This window comes from Rosa chinensis, chromosome 5, assembly GCF_002994745.2.
Source record: "Rosa chinensis cultivar Old Blush chromosome 5, RchiOBHm-V2, whole genome shotgun sequence".
In the NCBI taxonomy this organism is placed as follows: domain Eukaryota; kingdom Viridiplantae; phylum Streptophyta; class Magnoliopsida; order Rosales; family Rosaceae; genus Rosa; species Rosa chinensis.
The window spans coordinates 22,849,742-22,863,909 of NC_037092.1; positions in this window are offsets into that span (position 1 = coordinate 22,849,742).

Consider the following 14,168-nt stretch of genomic DNA (forward strand, 5'->3'; position numbering starts at 1 on the left):
ACACTAATAATTTCATGAATATAAACATTCCAAACAATGCTCCAATACTATAAATTACAGGAGGGGCAATCAAAACCTATGGACCCACTTGATGGGGAGAACAAATTCTTACTACATAAAGTGAAGTATCATTCAGGTCAGCTCAAAGCTGAAGTCACAACATGCAGGAACCAAAAATATCAAAACACTGGTAACAAGGCAACACCTAACAGATATCTAAAAACTAAAGCAACCAGTAATTCCATAAAAACGAAAAACAATTATCAAACACTAACCAGCAGGTCCACATACCATCCCACAAAGATCTATAGTTAATCCATCACAATCTAACTACTACTTATGCGCTTCAGTCTTTTCTAGCCACGATCTTGAACTTCCCAGATTCTTGTTGCTGCAAATAGAAACAAAACTCATTTAGCAAAACCCCATCAACACTTAATAACTAGACTAATCTAAAATCTACTGCCAAAGCAGGAGAACAAGTAGTGATTACAAACAAAAAGTATACCTTTTCCCACAAATCAATCCCCTCTTGGGAACCTTTGAGCAATCAATCCCCTCTCAGCCTTCCTAAAGCGCACACATGATATGTGCCCACCGGCCATCTCCAGTTGGCTTCATTGCTCCACCTTTGCCAGGACGGAGACAGCAAGAGAAGGACTCCGACGGGAATAGCATTGATAGCAGAACCAATCCCCCTCTGGAATAGCATTTACAAGGGGATTACCATAGCGGGTGGCATGAACAATCAGATCACACCCATCACAGAACACAATCGGATCCGACGGGTCTCCATCTGTACTCTTGCATTCAACACAAACAATCCCATCCTCACCGCCCGAATCTTCCGGGATTTTTTTCTGAGGCATTTTCACAAACACCTCCGGTGCATTCTTCAAGTTTCTCCACCAATACTCAAGATTCAAATCCAACTCGGAAACCAGCTACTGGGGACTAAGCCCGGCAGAAGCGCCTGCACCCTCTCCTAATGTGTTATATATACTAAGTCATCGCCCAAAACCACATTGGAGAAATATGTGCGTGGCATTGATCTACAAAAATCATATGATCTCTCACGATTGTAAAATCCAGCGGGAAACATTGGCATCATGGGGAGGTTAGATGTATATATGGTATTCTCGAAATGTGAGGCGTGTTGTACTCTTTTTCTTTTTTGTCTTTCGACCAACATTATTTTTATAGAGCCGTGACCACTTACCCAATTTCAGCATAAATATTACTTACTTGCTCTACTAAGAGTTTTGTTAACCCATTTACCCAATCTAACATCTTTTGACAATTTGGCCCTATTATTAAATTGAAACTGATTTTCTCTCTCCTCCCCCTTCTCACTGATATATATATATATATATATATATATATATATATATATATCTCTCTCTCTCTCTCTCTCTCTCTCACCCATGACTCGGCACTGGTCACAGTAGATGGATCGCCTGGAGCGCCTGACGTCCTCCTCGATGATATCCAAGGGAAGGACGACGGCGGGGTCAACCCAGGGGGCGATCTGCCAGGTTAGCAGGGAGGGGAAGAGTGAGGAAACCGAGGAAGGCTTCCGGCGACTCCGGCGGAGGAGGGAAGGTGAACAAGTCAGGCATATCGGCGGCGACCTTCCTCCTGGCTCTCTTGGTAGCCTCGTTCACAACCATGGTAGATCTGAGCTTTGTCGAAAAAAACCATGGTAGATCTAAGAGCCTAGCTTCTGCAGATCGTGAAGCGAAGGTCGGTTGTCGAGGTTCATAATGATCACGGATCTCGGCACTGGTGTCTTCGTCCGGTGAAGCGGCTCTGTGGTTTTGGGCCAGAGCAATCACCGGTGACTTCATCCCGGTCAATCCGATCTGGTGCCCAGATCAATTTCTGGGTGCCTAGAGCAATTTTTTTTTTTTGGTATACTTTGAGTTCCGAGAATGGGGAAGAAAAAAAAAGTGAACTTATACAATTGAACATATAAATTGATCAATTGTGTCTGTTTCATTTTGGTTTTGGGAGTTTATGCATTTCACTTGAGGGGCAATAATATGATTATTGGGAGGCAATAATAATATTACTGGGGGGCAATAAAATGTTTATTAGGGCAATAATAAGATTATTGGGGGGCAATAATAAGATTATTTATTTGGATAAACCTACTAAAACATTCAAAATTAAAAACACATTCATTTTTCACTAATTATTGATCCCCAATGAACTTGTTACTGGGGGCAATAATATGATTATTGGGGGGTAATAAACTCAAACGCTGGAATCCGGTCACCAGTCCGGGAGCCGGATTCAGGATTCCGGTGACAGGTCGCCGGAGTCCAGTCATCGGTCGCCAGAGACCACGGCAGGCTAGTGGTCACTGGAGCATAGCAAGGTGGAGGTTGACTTCTCTCTCTAAGAGAGAAATAAGGAGAGGGCAAAACATTCCCAAAAATAAATAAAAAGAATAAAAAAAGAAATTGGGTATTAGGGAAATAATCTTTTAGAGTGTTTTGGGTAAATGAGGTTAAAAAACTGTTAGTGGAGCAAGTGGGCAATTTTTAGCCTAAAATCGGGTAAATGATCATTTTCCCTTATATTCCAAAAGGTTCTTTTGTTACTCAACAATCAACGTGAAAAGCGTCATTGACATTATATAACGTCACGTTTGGACGTCCTCTTTTTCTTTTTTCTCTTTCGACCAACGTTATTTTTATTCCAAAAGGTTCTTTTGTTACTCAACAATCAACGTGAAAAGCGTCATTGACATTATATAACGTCACGTTTGGATGTCACAAGATGGAGTGCTGCAGTTAACTTAGTTTTGGTGTGACTGGTCCAAATAGAATTATGAATCCTTATGTGATAGGGAAAGTATATTTAATCATAGATTTCTTACTCATATTCTGAATAGGGTTCCTTATTGTATTAGATTTAGACTCTTCTTGTCGAAATTTTCTCATTCTACAACAAGATTCCAATTTTGTGTTTTGTTGGCTGAACTAACTAGAATAATGCTTCTCTGAGTTTTAAGTTACAATTTAGGCTCTTATCAAATGCCAAAAATTGGCCTAACAAATACCCACTTACTCTACTAAAAGATTTGTGTGTCCACTTATCCCGAATTATGCTTCTCTGAGTTCTAAGTTACAATTTGGGCTCTTATCAAATGCCCAAATTTGGCCTCTACATAATTAAAATGTCATTTGAGTCTTCGTCGGTCACTGGAGACTCCGGTCACCGAAATTCAGCTGTTGGAGGTCTCCAAAGAGATCATGGGAAATCTTATAGGTCACCAGAGAGGTCGCTGGAGACTTCTATTACTCCCCAATAAAACCCAATAATTTTTATCGGGGGCAATAAAAGTTTATTAAACTTTATTGAGGAGCAATAAAATCGGAAGGTGAACTTCAGTCACCGGAGGTCCTCAAAGATCTTATAATTCACTGGAGCGGTTGCCGGAGACTTTTATTATCCCCAATAAAACTCAATAAATATTTATTTGGAGCAATAAAAATTTGTCGGGTATTATCGGGGGCAATAAAACCTGACGACGGACTCTGATCACTAGTCACCAGAGGTCGCTGGAAGTCCCCAAAGAGATCGTTGGAGATCTTATAGGTCACCAGAGAGGCTGCCAGAGACTTTTATTACCCTCCAATAAAACCCAATAAATTTTTATTTGAGGACAATAAAAGTTTATTGAAAAGCAATAAAACCAGATGCAAGACTCATGTCACCGGTCTGGAGGTCCTCCAAGAGGTGCCGAAGACTTTATTATCCCCTAATAAAACCCAATAAATTTCTATTAGGGGCAATAAAAGTTCATTGGGTATTATTATGTGGCAACAAACCGGATGCCGGACTCTGGTCACCCTGATTAAGGCGAAGTCTCCAATGACTTCTCTCTCTCTCTCTCTCTCTCTCTCTCTGACATAGAGAGAGAGAGGCAAAAATTGTCTAAGAAAAAAAAAAAAAACTTAATATGGTACTAGGGTAAAAAATATGTAATTTATTGGATAAGTAGGCAATCTTATAAGATGTTTGGGTAAGTGAGGTTAGTATAGCTCAAATTTGGGCAAACGAACAAAAATAAAAATAAAGATGTTTGGGTAAGTAGGGTTAGTATTGTAGCTCAAATTTGGATAAATGGACATTTTCCCTTACAACTCTATAGTATGGTTCCAGATTTGCTACGTATTCATCTTTATGTGATCGAATAACGGCTTACAACCAAACAGCATTAGAGATCATGGTTCCGACTCCCGAGTAGTCTCTCTCCACCTCAAAATTTATTGTTGTACACTTGGTAGAGTTGTGCATCACTGCTGCATGTTATGATAATAATCAATTGTATCAGGGACATTCGATCCCCACATAGTACTAAATAATAATGCTGAATTCATTCTTCATTCTACTATCGGGAGGCCAGTCACCGGATTACTGCCGAATCTCCGATAACTTCTCTCTCTAAGTGTGTGTGTGTGTGTGTGTGTGTGAGAGAGAGAGAGAGAGAGAGAGAGAGAGAGAGAGAGAGAGAGAGAGAGAGGAAACTTGTCCTAAAAATAAAAAAACAAAAAAATCTAATTAGGCAAAAACTATGTTATTCATTGGGTAAGTGAGCAATCCTATTAGATGTTAGGGTAAGTAGAGTTAGTGTAGCTCAAATTTGGGAAATGGACATTCTCCCTTAATGATGAAAGATACGTAGCAAATTTGGTTCCGAATCTACTATGTATCTTTCATCTTTATGTGATCGATACTAACAGCGTACAACCAAACAACATTAAATTCATGGTCCCGATCGATTCCTGAGTAGTCTCTCTTCACCTCAAAATTTGTGGATGTACATTTGGTAGAGTTGTGCATCACTGCTGCATGTGATGGTGTTAATCAGTTGTATCAAGGACATACGATTCCCACATAGTACTGAATATTAATGCTGAATTCATTCTGCTATCTAAAATCGTGCCTCGCCACAGCAAGGATTAAAATATATGTATCTACATATCTATCAGAATTCAGAACTTTGAAAAAAAAAATGAAAAAAAAGATACCGGAAATATCAGGGATATCTGGGAAAAAAAAATATTTGTAAAAATCAATTTATTGAAATTACATATATTTACATATGAATGTCAACTTTATTTACATCTAAAAATAGACTTTAAGTGGTTGAAAAATCTCTCATTACGAAAGTGCAATAATCAGACCAAGATATATGACCCATATAGTACAAATTGTAGTGATGAACATGATAGTTATAGATCTTTTTAGAGCTGCCAACTGCATGTTTTCCCAAGAAGGGGATAATAAGGATGAATCCAATAGTCTGTTCTCTTTAACTAAAACTATAATATAATTGAGAACAATCCCATATAATTGAGAAAGATGAAGTGAATTAGTTACTTTTTGAAATTGCTTCATCAAGAATGCTACTTGTCCATATTCATGTTCAGGGAATTTCTCTTCACCTGGATTCCACTCCTCACTCGGTTTTCCTTCGAAGGGAATACTTCTCACCCAAATTTGTTTTGAGGATATTTTTCCTCACCCATAATCGCCTTGAAGAGATCTCTCCTCACACATATTTGTATTTAGAGAGTTACTTGTCACCCAGAATCACCTTGAAGGTATTTCTCCTCACCTAGATTCGCCTTGAGGAGATTTCTTCTCAACCAAATTCGCCTTGAAGAGATCTCCCCTCACACAGATTTGCATTTACAAAATTATTTAATTTTTTCTATTTTTTATTTTTTTATCAGATTTTATAGATATTTCTTCATTTTATCAAGATTATATTCCAGATATCTAATATATCGGAGATATTTGACTATGTCGGAGAAATTTCGCAAAAACAGTAGAAGATAAGATATTTTCCTCCTAAGATACATTGGTTCCTCCAAAAATGGAGATATCATGGGATATATCATAAATATCATAAATATTTCAATCCTTGCCTTACATAGCTGATATTGGAATTCTGTAAATTTTATAATCCCCATTCGCAATTAAAACGGCATTAATTAAGAATAAAAAATTTTTAAAAAATAATGTTACATAGCAGTGCAGAAAAAACAATGCCAACAACCAGTATTGCTATCCTACATAACAAACGCAAAAGGATTCCTACAAATATCACATGCGATCTACCATCTAGTAGTAGCTGGGTCTTCATCACTTGTTGTATAAATGGTCACTTACGCTGCATGAATACGTACACGAGTTATTACCTTGATATTCTCTTGTCAGGTTTCTTCTTGCTATCATAGCTTCAAGCTTAAGAGCCTCAGATCCTCATAATTTTCAGCTCGTTAGAACTATATCTTCTTTTCCACACCATTTGGGGTTTAGGAATCTCCATCTCCACCATCTTGATCATAAACAGTTAAGGGCTAAATACTTATTACTATCCTGTGGTTTAGGTCCAAAATTAATTCAATCCCTAGACTTCTAATTTCATCAAAAACACCCTTGTACTTTTAATTTTGATCTAATATGTCCAATTCATTAATATTCTGCTATGGGTTCAACTTATAGTTAGATTATTTGATGAAAAACTTTTTATTTGATAAATTTCTAATAGTGAGACTCACTTCTACATTGACTATGCATGCTATCTCAACACCACATTATAAAACATAGGCCATATATGAGTCATGTCAACAAGTTAAATGACTCAATTATTGGAAAATTAACATATTGTACCTATTAGATCAAAATTGAAACTGCATGGGTGTTTTTGATGAAATTAGAAGTCCAGGGACTGAATTGATTTTGGACCTAAACCACAGGGTAGTAACCAGTATTTAGCCCAACAGTTAAAACACCACTTGTTTAAGGAAAACTGAAATTGGGAGAGAATTGAGTCGTACTTTCATTGATAATAGGGTCTCTTTATACAGAGGATTACAAGACATAAAATCAGAGTTGTATAAGGAAAGATAATCATACAATTAATCGAATATCTCCGAGAATATCTCTAATTCAAAACCCTATTACAACTAGGTCAAGTAACTTAGAGGTTGGGCCAGACACATATTCTGGATTTACTTGAACACTCTCTCTTGTGTTGCCCAAATGTGGTGCTCTTCTCGTTGCCTCATTAAAAATCTTGCCGAGTAATAAAAACCCTGTAGGACAAAAATAACCTCAGTCTAAGGGGAAAAAGAACACAAGACACCCTTCACATTTCGAGACCATACATGTAGACATCTCCCCCTTATGTCTGCATCTCCCCCTGATGACTACGGTCATGGGAGTTCAGATTACTTAGGCAAATGATGCTACCAACATGTTTCTTGAAAGTGGAATTTAGGCAATGACTTAGTGAGCAAGTCTATCACATTTTCCTCAGATCAAACCTAGTTCACTTTGATCTTAAGGAGAGTCTGTTGTTGCTGATTATGCTTGGTGTTGTCGCTTTTGATGTAGCTTTGCTTCATTCTTTCAAAACAAGCAGTATTATCCTAAATGTTCATAGGCTCATCTATGGTAGACTTTAAACCACAATTGTTCGAACATGCGTAATTATAGATCCAATCCATATATATTCATGAACCACTTCGTGAAGAGCAATAATCTCTGTATTGTTCGAAAATATAGTGACTAAGGTCTGTTCTATAGACCTCCAAGATATCGCAGTCTTACCCATGGTGAACACTTAACCAGTTTGAGAATGGCTTTTGTGTAGGTCAGAGAGATACCCAACATCTGCAAACCTTCCAAAACACATGTCATTTTGGGATGGGGATAGAAGACGTAGGCCAATGTTGGCGACTTTCCTAGTGTGTGATGGGTCCGAATCCATCGTTTATCTGTAGGGATAGAACAAACTCATATCAATCATACATCTCAAGTACCGAAAGATTTCTTTTACACCAATCTAATGGCGTCGCATTGGCGCAAATCTATATCTATCTAAAAAGTTCACGACAAATGAGATGTCCGGTCTTGTGCATTGAGCTAAGTACAATAATACGCCTATTGTATTTAAGTAAGGCACTTCTGCCTCTAGCACATCTTCGTCATCATCCTTTGGATGAAAATGATCATTTTCAGGATCAAGACTACGAACGATCATGGGGGTGCTTGAAGGTTTGACCTAGTCAAAATGCCTAAGCATCTATCAACACGATGCTCAAGCTCCAAATTGAGACATAATCATGTTCTCCCAAAATCCAGTATCTCAAAATTGGATTTCAAGTGTTTAGCGGTTTCCCTTAACTCTTTAAGAGCTTCCAATAAAGATCATGTCCAACATGAACTGTGATGGAATCCAAAACTTGTTATGGAGACACGTGGGCATATCCCTTCCCAATGAAGTAGTCACTTTAGTGAGCATTTCAACCTCTTTGTAAAACGCGCTCCTTGGTCTAGAGCCACTTGACTTGGGTAAATGAAGTTCACCATGAACCTTTATGTATATTCAATATCTAGATCCCCATAGAGATACGTAGTGACCATATTCGTAAGCTGCATGTTCAGTTATTCAGAAACTACCAAACTGACAGGGTAGTGGAGTGCAATGACAACCATTACGAGAGAATATGTCTCATCGTAGTTGATTCCAAGGCGTTTTGTGAGAAACCTTGCGTCATAAGGCGAGATTACTATCTCTTTGTCTCATCACGCTTTCTAACAAAGACCTATTAGATAACAGGTTTTATGTCAGGAGGTGTTGGCATCACTGGCTCAAAAATCTTTCTCTTCGTTAGAGAATCCAACTTAACCTGGATCACATCTTTCCATTTATGCCAAATTTCTCTACGCTGGCATTCATTCATCAACGAAGTGTGGTTCGGTATTATCAGACTCAATAAACTCATGCTTTATGATGTGCACAAATACATCATCAATCATGATGGAGTTTCTATCCCACGTCTCATATACACTAATTTTCATAGAGTTCTATATTTTCAAGAATAGGTTTTGACGTTGAGGCGTCCCCCAATGATAACCATAATCCAGAAGATTCTCATGAGATAGATTTTGAGTGTTGATGATCAAAGGATTGGAATGTGCCAAAATATCCTTCGAACCCACAGGTCTCTCACGCATCCTAGCTGGAGCCATGGCCTATAACGCCAGAGTGCTACTCTCTTTGGCGTTGGCGCCATGCCTACCTCTGTGTAGAGTGGGGCTATGTACTTTCATAGGGACGTCCTTCCTTGCAGGCATATGTGTAGTATATATGTGTGACCTCGTGTGGTTCCTACTGAACATTCATGTTCCTGCAAGGATCGAGATGAGACATAGTGGGAACAGACCACAACAATCCCTGTCGTTCCTGCTTAACATTCGTGTTCTTATCTCCCCCTAACGACGAAAAGAATTATCTCCCCCTAACGACAAAAAGACTATCTCATCAAAGTGACAATCCGCAAGACATGCGGTAAAGAGATCGCCTAGCAAAGGCATTAACTGGCGGACGATTGTTGAAATCTCAAATCCAACGAAGTTGACCATTCGTCTGTAAGAATCCATCATAGTGCGTTTTGGCGGCGCAATTGGCACATAAATGACACACTCAAATTTGCATAAGTACGAGATGGTATCTAGTCACTAGCCGTATCGCAGAGGTAGATTGAGTGGAGGTGGGTCGTAGACGAATTAGCATAGCTGAATGCGATATTTGCATCACCCCAAGTGGATATAAGGATATTGGTGCGCATACTAAATTCCGGGCTACCATCGTAGAGTTTCCGCAAGACCATTTGGGTGTGTACATGAGAATATGATGTCCAACATCAGTCCCAGTGATATGTAATAACCATCGAAAATCTTCGATGTAAACTTTCTAACAATGTCAAATCCAATTGACTGAACAGGATGATCCGGGAAGTGAGCCAATTGTCATATGATATTTGCTAGGAGTGTGGTATAAGCAGCATTTACGGGTGGACAATGGCACAACACGTGACCATCGTGTTTGCGTGTCAACCAACATCATGAAATATTTAAGCGTCCTCCAATTGATTGAATCCATAGAATCCCAATGGATTCTATGTAAGAACATAATGAGTATTTTCATATCCTTTGCATAGACAGTCTCAATCGTAATTTTCCTAAGGAACATGCTTTGTAAAACAATCGAGTGGCTTTAGAAGCAACCAATGAGGATTTTGGTTAGGTTTGAGTGTCTGAAACGCTATTTGAAGCAAAGTTGGTGATTGCAACATCACCTAGGCTGCCATCACCATGATGGACGCCATCCATAGGTGGGTGTCATGGATAGGGACTGTGTCAGCCCTAGGCTGGTGGTGGACGGCAGCGGCAGCATTTACGGGTGGACAATGGCACAACACGTGACCATCGTGTTTGCGTGTCAACCAACATCATGAAATATTTAAGCGTCCGCCAATTGATTGAATCAATCCATAGAATCCCCATGGATTCTATGTAAGAACATAATGAGTATTTTCATATCCTTTGCATAGACAGTCTCAATCGTAATTTTCCTAAGGAACAGGCTTTGTAAAACGATCGAGCTACTTTAGAAGCAACCAATGAGGATTTTGGTTAGGTTTGAGTGTCTGAAACGCTATTTGAAGCAAAGTTGGTGATTGCAACATCACCTAGGCTGCCATCACCATGATGGACGCCATCCATGGGTGGGTGTCATGGATAGGGACTGTGTCAGCCCTAGGCTGGTGGTGGACGGCAGCGGCAGTCACACTTAATTCAGGAATCAACTTTTGATTCATGCTTCATTTTGCTCGAGAGAATGGATGTCCGTGTGGAGTCTTTAGTAGATAGATCATCATAACATGACCAGGATGATCTATCATGGCGTGACAAAGACAATATGTGTCTAAATCCAAGAGATCTTCTCTCATAACTTTATTAGATTTAATAACTGGAATAGTGACATAGAGTCCATTAGATAGACACATAAACTTCTCTAAGAAGCAATTATTAGAGGTATTGCAAAAGAACTCTTTTTTCGTTCTCTACATGCATTTCTGCATGGAATCCGTTGGCAATTCATAGGTGCGATTTGCCCTAGGAGCGTAGTGAGTTTTGTGACAGTAATCAAGGTGTCATTTGGCAAGGGGAACTTGAGCTATTCCATGTCCTACACTTAATACTGATGGCCCAGCCATTGTAGTCACAAAGTAATATGCTCAGAATCAAAATGGAGTCATAATGAAAAGAACTCGAAATTTTATTCATAAGCCAACAGAGTACATTATTGTCTCTTAACCATTAGGAGAATCTAATCCAAATGCTAGCTAATGCAAAACAAATGTAGTTGTTTGACTTCTTTTGGTAACTCCAAAATAAATATGACAAGGAAAGTAGAGAGATGTTGGTGGAGCAAGGCTCGCTTAAGTACCACTTATCTCAAAACCTTGCTAGACATCATACTCATTTTGGATGAGCTTATGTGAAGAAAATCTAAACCAATGGCATTTACTACAAAGTATATGACAATTACCTATTACATCTCTTGAAAAAATAAAGACTTAAATAGAATTGGCAATCTATTGATCCCAGCCAAATTTGAAGTCTTCAACCCTTCACTCTACATCATCTTCTTGATTTTCTGGTTCCACATAGTAAGCTTCTCTTGCTTCACAATATGCTTTGTAAGCGGTGACAATATTTCCATGAGATCTACAAATGTGTGCCCATTGATTGGACGCTCCACATCGGGAACATACATCTTTGTGCTTAGACTCTATTGATTGAGGCGCTTTGAAAGCGTCATTAGGATGACTCTTAGTGTTGGTGGCACCACCAACATGGCCAGAGGCGTTGCCTCTCTCTCTCTTTCCACGTTGACATCTTCGGCTCCGTGTCCTCCTATTTTGGCTGTTACCTTCCTCATTAGAGAGAGAATATGGACCAGAATGTCCAAAATTGTCCTAGATTTAGGAATTCGCTCTTAGCGCCCTCCCTCAGGGGCGCAACTATAATTGGACTCTGGAATATGTTCTAGTCCCATGGGTCTCGAATTATAGTTCTTCACAAGGATGTTGTCATGCTTTTCAGCAACACTCATAGCTCCAATGAGCTAATGAAACCTTGTGATCCGTCCTGCAATAACATCGATTTGATAGTTCTTAGCAACCATCAATGCAGAGATAGGGAAGGTAGAAAGAGTCAGCTCAATCAACATCGCATATATGATATCTTTTCCACAGAATTCCATAAAGGACTTAATGCGAAATGCTTTCGAGTTGTAGTCAATAATTGACTTGAAATCACAGAAGCAGAGTGTTGATATAAGTGTATAATTGGCATTCCCTCTTTTAACAAAACACTACTCATGAAGAAGCCCAAGTCATGTGTTTAGTAATTAAGCCCAAAGTGTGAGAGCCCAAGTCATGCTTATCCTTGTGGTTGTTTTGCTGTCAGCTTCCCCATCTCAGCATAATTGTTTAATTACAATTGTTGTGGTTGTCTTGCTGTCAAAGACTCACTTGAAGACTTGAAGATCAGTTTGCTGCCTTGCTGTCAGCTTCCCCATCTTAGCATGATTGCAACTTGCCTCTTTTTCTCTTGTTGTCGAAAGCCAAAGACCATCTTTGAAGAATAGTTCAATTGCAACTTGCTACCTCATCTCAGTTTGCTGCTTTGCTGCCTTGTTGTCGCCCTTTCCCATCCTATCTTAGTTGGTGCCTTGTTGTCTTGTCCAAGATCAAGCTTCAACCTTGCAGATAAGAAGAAGTCACCCCTTCCTCATGGCATAGGTAAGCTCATGCATGACATCTCTTTCACAAAAGTCAATGGTTTTTCATGGGTTCCATTTGGGTGTCAGTTTTGATTAAGGAGTTGGAGTGTTTGGCTTCTAGAATTGGTGTTGCCAATTGAAATTAGGAGCATGGGTTTACACGTGCAATATGAAATTAAGGGTATGGGTTTACCTACTCCAATTGAGTTTAAGGGTTCTTTGAGTGAAATGTTCTTTCTCTTCCTCCTCTATATATATTGGTTCTCTGTTCCTATTCGGGTATTGAAAACACTTGTGCTTTTCAGTCCCTTTGTTTATCAAGAGTTTATCTCTTTGGTTTTCTACTTTTCAAAGTGTTTTGTTCCATGTTGAAAACAATTTGAAAAACACAAAACCATTCATGCATATTCATCTCTTGCATCCCATGAGTTCAGTTGGGAATTGCAACCTTCAAAGGTAAAATCTTCAAGAAGAACTAGCTGCGTTCATAACTTGTGTCTTAGTAAGATTTCTGAGTTGTATCACTTGTACAAACAATTAGCAAGTAGTGATTACACACAGCCTAGTGAGTCAGTCTAGGAAGGATTGCCGCGGTCAGTTCAATCCCTGTGGTGTAAACTTGTAATCTGTTTTTCATTATTGATTTGGTTTTGGTCTTTCAAGTGTAAAGGCCACGCAGATGTTTTCACTTGATAGGGTTTTACTGTGTCAACAAAACATGTGTTCTTTATTGCTTTAGTTGGTTTGTTGAATTTACAATACTTTCTGTTCAATATCAGTTCTCAGGATTGATCACCCTGTTGCAATCCTTGAGAAAGTTTTTTGAACGAAAAATTAGCTGTGAGCCTATTCACCCCCACCCCCTCTAGGCTCCTTCTAGGATCTACACGGAGGCTATGCCATTTCACTTCCAGTTCAGGAGGCAGGGAGTCACAGATGTTGCCAAATCTTTCTTCGAGTGAGACCCACAGCCTTTTGGGGTCTTCTTCGTTCAAATACTCGTACTGGAGCGAATCATCCATATGACGAGTCATTAAGATGATGACTTTCACCTTATTTGCCTCCAAAGCTGCTCTATTTGCTTCCAAAACTGGAGCTTGCTCAATAGTTAGCTGTTAAGCCACAATTTACTTATGCAATTGTGCCCCATAATTATGAAAATTGATTTGTCTTCCATGCTATTTACCCTTTTTAATCTATTTCATTTTATTTGTAGGAAACCTTGCATAGAGAATAAAATGACTATTTGAGGCTTGAAATGTAGAGATTTGAAGCTAAGGGAAGAAGACACGGAGATTGGAAGAAAATTGCAAATCGACTTTTCCAACGAACTTTTCTGGTGACTTTTCCGGCAAACTTTTCCAGCGAGCCGCCACTCATGGAGGGTATTTTCTCCAGTAAAGGAGGATCATGGTGGTGAGAATCTCCTATCACTTGAAATTCAAATATCTCCCTACACCTTGTCCTTTTTGTCACCTTGCCAATTTGGGACTATTTGGGGGAC